The following is a 7,524-nucleotide window of genomic DNA, read 5'->3' as shown; positions in this document are numbered from 1 at the left end:
TGTGTGATGGCCAGAACCAGGATGGGCTGCAGTACTCATTGGTTCCACTGGAGGTCGGGGCTGAGAATAGAACCAAGCCAGCAGTTGCAACCACCAGCTGATCGGGGTGATGGATTGTGGCGGGCACTGTGCTTACTAGTACATGTAGGAACTTGGTCTGGGAACACCTCAAAGTTTCTTTGGGAACTCCCTTAATCATAATGGAGGAATCAGAACATTAACCAAGAAAAGATGGAAGATGGAATAGATCAATCAACCACCTCAGTTATATGTTGGCAGCGAAATACTGGACAAGGGGAGACGCTATGATGGTCTATATCAGTCAGTGGACTCTGCACCAGCCTCATCATACCTGGATTGTTGCTGATGATATGTTGGAGCTTCTAGTTGATCGGGATGACACTCTGCTGGCTCTGCCTTCGGACCTGAGAGGGCCTCCCTAAGAGGTCGTTGAATTTGGTCAATGGGATGCTGGACTCTATGTATGGTATATGCTTGCAATGAGGGAATCCCAGCAGAACTTGAGCTGTGGTTATGCATCAGGATGGAGGAATCCACCGGGGGGGGAGGGTTTGGGGTGAAGTGGGGAGAATCCCAGTACCTATGAAATTGTGTTGCGTAATACATTGTAATTAATGGGAAAAAATAAAAATAAAAAAAAATGGGAAAAAAAAGGAGAGGAGACAGATCTTCCACCTGCTAGTTCACTCTCCAAGTGGTTGTAACAGCTGGAGCTGTGCCCATCCAAAGCCAGGAGCCTCTTCAGGATCCTCTATGCAGGTGCAGGGTCCCAAGACTTTAGACCATCCTCCTCTGCTTTCTCAGGCCATAAACAGGGAGCTAGCTGAGAAGTAAAACAGCCAGAACACAAACTGGTTCCAAAATGGGATCATGATACTGGAAGGGATTGATCAATTAAACCATTATGCTGGGTCCTCAATCGATGCTTTTCAGTATTCGTTGAGTTTTTAAGTTTATAAGAAACATCAATTTGAAAAAACCCTTCTGAATTATAAAAAGAATCTATTCTTTGGTCACAAGAGAAAATATAAATATATTTATGAAATTTCATTACTTGTACTATTCATATATTTTGATATTTATTTTCCTTCCTGTTTTATCAAGTCCAGAGTATAATATTTTATTGAAAACTTCCAACATAGATTTTTATTTTTTCCTTAAAAGTATTATGTATACACTTTAATGTCTTATAGCATATAACATGCTATATAGATTCAATTTGTAATTTTGTTTGTTTTCTTTGAACTCTATTAATAATATCAAACTATATATACACAGAGTGTTGAAAAAGTTCACAGAAAATGCATAATTAAAAGTGCTGCATGTATTTCAGAGTTTTGCAACATGATAAATGTATATTTTCACTTCATTTTTCATGAACTTTCAAAGTTCTCTCACGTTTCTTCTTGTTGATTTGTTCATTGCATACAGAACCCAGTCGGTATCCAGAGATAGTGTAATTCCCTGTTTGAACAAACCTGAGACAGAGTGAGCACAGTGGGAGAAGGACTAAAGCATCCGAGACCCATAAGCCCAACGGCTGAGTAGAGAAGGAGGCCATAAAAAGGTTCTCCTGTGCTTAAAAAAAAAAAGGAAAAATAAAGGAATCATTTTGCCCTTCAAAATGCACAGATAGCTGGAACAGAATGGAAGCTAGCAGACATCTTACCCCCCATGTTTTCTCTGAGTGACTCTTAACAGAAGGACTCTATGAAGTAGCTATTTACAACTCATTACACTTTAGTGCTGCAGTCAGTCAGGTGGATCTGCACGTGCGACCCTGTAACAGATTGTGTTTTCTAACACAGAGTCTCTGACATCAGTACAACTCAGTCAAAGCTTAAACAGCACTTCCTGGCCTGGCTTGGATTAAGCCCACATTTAAAAACCCAGGCACTGATTTATTTCATGCCTAAGGCTAATAGGACTGAAACATACTTCATGCTTCAAAAGAAGAATTCAGAGCAGTGAACGGTTCCAACTTCCAGACAGACAGGTATTCAGGAGATGAGCAAGTGCATCTGTTTTGCTTTGTTCAGAAACGCATATTTTTATTTAAAAAGTTTAAACATAGTCCTGTCAGAATAATGGCCATTTTCATAGTCTGTAGTTCCTTACAGTTGTGTTCATGATGAATGATTATTGTATATCTGTAAATTTGTGTGTTATCAAATACGAAACAACAGAAAAAGAAAATAGAAATCCACTCCCTTGCTCCCACGGTTCTCTCCCTCGATGTTGTTGTCATACCCCCCCCTTTTTTTTTATCACAACATGGTTTCCAAAAATACTCTGCAGAGGATTGGAAATTGCTCATAAAACATTCACTATGCTCAGGAATTGTTCTAATTTATTTTAGTATACCATGTCGTTTAATGATTGAAACAGTCTATAAAAATATGTGCTTATGTGTGTTACAGGTAAGACACAGACATTTAGAAAGGTTTAGAAATTTATATGAAGTCACAGAGACAAATTCAGATCCAAACTCCTAGTGATACCATGGTCCCAGACATACCATGTATCTGAGTTCAACACACATATCCATTCTATAAAGCACGGAACTCATTATACAATAATCTAATTTCCAAGTTACACGGACTTTAACACAGTATACAAGGGTTGCACCTAATTCTTCTCAGTCTTTTTTCTTTTCCTCCCCCCTTCCCTTTTCCCCCCCTCCCTACCTTTCCTCTCTGCTCTGCTGTCTTTTCCCTCCCTCTCCCTCTCTCCTTCCTTCCGCTTCTTTCTAGCTCCATATTTTCTGCTTTGTTGATTGCTGTTGACTACCCTCTATTTTGGGTTCCATCCAGCATCCCTGATCCCCACCCCACCCCCAGGCCTTGTGTTCATGCTATCTTTTCCAAATTGTCATGTCTGCATTGGCTCTGGCATCATCATGTAAAAGATTGCATTTATTCTCACAGACTTCTTGCGCTGCCTGCTCATTGATGTCTCCTGAATGTCCCATGCCTTCTGAGCTCCAGATCGCAGGCTGCAAATGTAATGTATCTACTGAGTCATGGTGTCTCAGTACTACTTAGTCTGTGAGGAAATTACTCCTATGCTGCAACAGGTACACATGGATTTTTCAAATGTTGGAAGCTCTATAAGAAGACATCACTGTTATGTTGCATCATAAATGAAAGAGGTGAGTCTTAATTTCATTAACCTAAGTCCTCAGAAAATTTTACTAAAAGTGGAATATAGGTCAGTGAAAGAGGAGACTCAAGTTTCCATCTGGATCTGGTCATCAAGCAATTGATAGCATATATTCTTACCAATTACAGATTTAAGGAGTGACACCAGCAGATAAAAGGATAAAAATCCTTTAGAGCAAAGTTTGATGAAAATTTTTTTCTTGAGTGAGAGATGATTTATGTTTTAGGCAGGTTGCCAAATCTTTGCCACAGCCACTTGATTTTGCCTTTATTGCATGAAGGCAGCCAAAGACAATATGATGAAATAGAAGACCTATGTTTTGATAAGACTATGTCCAAAACCTGACAAGGGACCAGATATGGTCCTCAGTTTTCTTATGACTCCTCTAGATGAACAGAGAACAAAGATCAATTGGAAAATACCCACTCCCCTAACCAGTCATAGACACCCGTTTTTATTAACTCCTAGGATGTAGGGAAAATATTTAAACATTGTAGTAGTGCTTCAGTGTGTTAAGACACTTAACAATCAATATATTATCAATGTATAACCAAGAATATAGCTGATAATGAGATAGAACCACTGAACCCCAAAGATATTTATTCTCTCTGCAAACATCTTTGCACTTCCTAAGAGCAGAAGCCATGATTTCATTGCTAGTAGGTGCCCTGCATTGAGTATCTGGCTTGCTTTAATGCAGGTGGACTAGGGGGTCTCCACTGAGTCAGTGAAGCCTTGACAGCTTGTGTGTGACAGTCTAATCTCCAGCTTCCCTCTGTGATCCAAGGCCTGGTGCAAAGGACCCTAATGTTTACAATGTGTACAGATTATCAGAGATAGCAGAAATAATGCTGAGTCTCATCTGTGTTTGTGTCATCAGTATATATGTAATACTGGTTTAGTTCTCCCTCTTGGTGTAACTGTTTTGGCAGAACCTTTCTGTAATACCATGTTTTCCAAGGTTCGAGTCTTTCCTCCTAAGAGAAACGTTGTTCTTTAGATGACATTTCTTTCATATTTTACTGTTTCTATCTAAATGCTGTTGGGGTAGTTGAGCCCACAATCCCTTATTTTGACTTTACTAGGTCAAAATTACTGTGTTTCATAAACATACTTGAAAACTATTGCCAGATTATCTCTCCTCACAAATCCTGTGCTTGTGACTTGTGAACTCCCAATTGATTTATTTCCTTCTCATCCTGCTGCACTGAGAAGCCAGAGATGCCCAGGTGCAGGTGTGCATGGAGCACATGCATGAAGTGCAGTAATTGCTGTTCATTTAGACATCCATGGGTATGGGTGCCTGCACTCGTCACCTGTCTGCATGCACTCACATCCACATTGTGACACTATCCTGAGGTTTAGGCTCAGGTTGCCCATACTCAGAAATGATCATGTGAGAGTTCATCCTCATCTCCTTATATAACGAGGGATGGGCAGAATAACAACCAGAGCCTATGGAAAAACAAGGTCTGCACTCGGGTAAATGATAGCTTCGTAATATCCAGTGTGGCACGGGATCCAAACCTCTGGTGATAGTAGACAAAGCGGATTCAAACTTCTTGGAGGAAAATGAGTAAATATAGCCATAGTCAGTATTCAAAGTAAGTAGCAACATTTCCAGAATGAGGGAGAAGTATTAAGAAATTAGAATGGATTCTTTCCAGGATGTCAAGTGTATTAGCCCTTCACAAAGGAAATATATGATGTTAAATGTGCATGACACCCTTGATCATGTAGGCTCCTGAAGTTAGAGGTCTGTAAGGTGCATTTTTCCAGACACGAAGACTATGAGAAAGCTTGATAATTTACAGAAGCAATGACACCCAGCGTTAGGAATTTGGAATAAAATGGGTAGCAATGTATGCGCCAGTTCATGAGATGCATAGATACCAAGAAGTTACCCTGTGAGTCTTTTATCTAGTTGTGATAGAGCAACACATTCTACAACCTCCAAACTAAGGAGATTTTATAGATGACAACCCTAGGGGCATTTGATTTAATGTCTTACTGTTAATAGCCTCAGAAGAGGTAGAGAGATAGTGGCCAGAAGAGAGAGGTGATGAGGGATGGGGAAAGCAACTGCCACTTCTATTATTTCCTCATTGTTGCTGTGGAACTATCACAGATCTTGTGGATTAACACAACATACATTTCTTCTGTTGCTATTCTGGAGCTTTGTGAGTCCGAAATCAGTTTTACTGATATAAGTAAAGATAGTGGCCAGGTTGAAGCCTTCCTGGAATGCTGAGGAGAGAATCTATCTAGCTTTTATCAGCATATACTCACCTCTTGCGTTCCTTGGCTTATGGGTTCTACCTTCCATTCTGAAGTGCACTGACCCAGTCTGCTCTATTCTCACATCGCCTTCTCCCATGTCTGCTCACTCATAAAGACACCTGGGATTGTACTTAGTGTTGGTTCAGAGTACAAGGTTCTGTCCAGTTGAAATTGATATTACACCTGTGAAGTCCCTTTTGCTTTGCACATTAACATTTACACCTTTAAGGATGAGGACATGAAGATCTTGGGGAGCCATAATTCATGTACCAAACCACCAGTTTTCATTGCTCTGCAACTTTCTTTTCTAAATTGAATAAATATTTCAAGGACTCTGAAACTTCAAATCCTGAGAACAAACAACACCAACATTTCTATTTCATCATTCACTGTTTTATTCTGAAATGTGCAAAGGGCATACTCAGATTGTTGGGAACCTTCAAAGCCTATGCCAAAGGCATAAAATCCAGGTGATTTACTATATGTGTTAGATTTCTTCCAATCCAACTTGAAGTTGCATTGAAAACTATCACAATATCCAAGGCATGGGTTAAATTTGCAAAGACTCCTAATCTCGTCTGAGTAGGAATTAGTGGCCGCATAAATACTGCCCTGAGAAGTCGAAATCGCAGATTTATGATTCCTGAAGAATGAACGTTTTCTTTGCTGCAAATTTCTAAATGTGTTATTTGACCTGCTTTTTCTACCAAGGTCCACAGATAGGAGGCTGCTTCCACCTACTGGCTGGAGGATTGCACAGTCACCAGCCCCATATACATAATTTCCACATGCATGTTTACGTCTTTCGATGTGAGTATCATGTCAGTTTCTTTTCTCCTAGTTCTCTCCTGTTTACTCCAAGATCTACCAACTCTGTAATCTGAGACTGTGAAGGATTGATTAACCTAGACTGTGTGTTGTGTTATAAGAATTGTTCAGGAGCTACAGATATCCAGTGCATCCAAAAGATTTTGTCAGGTCTTCTGGACATAGAACACTGAATGCAAAAAAAGGGGAAAACAAGTTAGATCATCCCAGCCAGGTAAGGGTAGGATTCGATCAGCCCAAAGACAATTGTCACCGGTCTTTATCATGTCATGTGGGAGCAATTGACACGAGGATTCTCCAACAAAGTAGAAATGTCTGAAAAAAAATTATTTTGTTGTGTATACTATGGAGAATATATCAGAAGGACAGCCATTTAGCCTGGTCGATAAGATACTCATATTATACATCAGAAGACTTGAGTTCAGTTCTGGCTCATGACCTCTGTTCCTGAAACTGCATACCTAAGATGCAGTGACAGCTTAAGGAACTGAGTCTAAAGTCATCGCTGGCTCCTGTCGTCAGTGTAGCCAAACTCTTACTGTTCTGGATATTTGGGGAGTGAATGAGCAGATAGGGGCTCTGTGTGTGTGTGTGTGTGTGTGTGTGTGTGTGTGTGTGTGTGTGTGTTCCAAATAAATATTTTTTAAAAGTATATGCCAGGAAAATAGAGCTATTTTGTATTTTTATTAGAGAAAAATTCATATTATACACATTTTACTCTGGGTTGAGCTCAAGAGAATCAGAAAGAATTCGAGAGAAAAAAAACCTGTGTAAATCCATATTAAAGGACTGAGTTCCTGTCAAATTAGTGTGAATGTGGTAAATACAGAACCGAGCAAAAGTGAGATCTCACTTTGCAATTAATTGTGTGAGTACATATGTGTGAGATGAATATGAATTAAGAAATGTTATCTGAATTAAATGGAAGGTACTTATTGAATTTTTATGTAAAGTAATTGTAAAAATCAGGTTAAAAAGGTTACAAAGATACTGTAGTGCTCTGTTAAATCCTTAACAAGAATATATCTGTGCTTAGGCTGCCATAGATATCTTTTAACAAAGGAATGCATTTTGTGGGAAGTCATAAAAGAATATACATAAGTCTTTGTCTCTGCATCATTTATATATCAGGAACAAACAACTTTAGTAATTGAGAGAAATGGAACATTTTGATGTAGTACCAAATGGTTATAGATGGACTGTTGAACAGCTATTTAAAACACATTTTAGAAA

The sequence above is a fragment of the Ochotona princeps genome, chromosome 27 (genome assembly GCF_030435755.1).
Source record: "Ochotona princeps isolate mOchPri1 chromosome 27, mOchPri1.hap1, whole genome shotgun sequence".
Taxonomy (NCBI): Eukaryota; Metazoa; Chordata; class Mammalia; order Lagomorpha; family Ochotonidae; genus Ochotona; species Ochotona princeps.
This window is presented reverse-complemented; position numbering follows the sequence as displayed.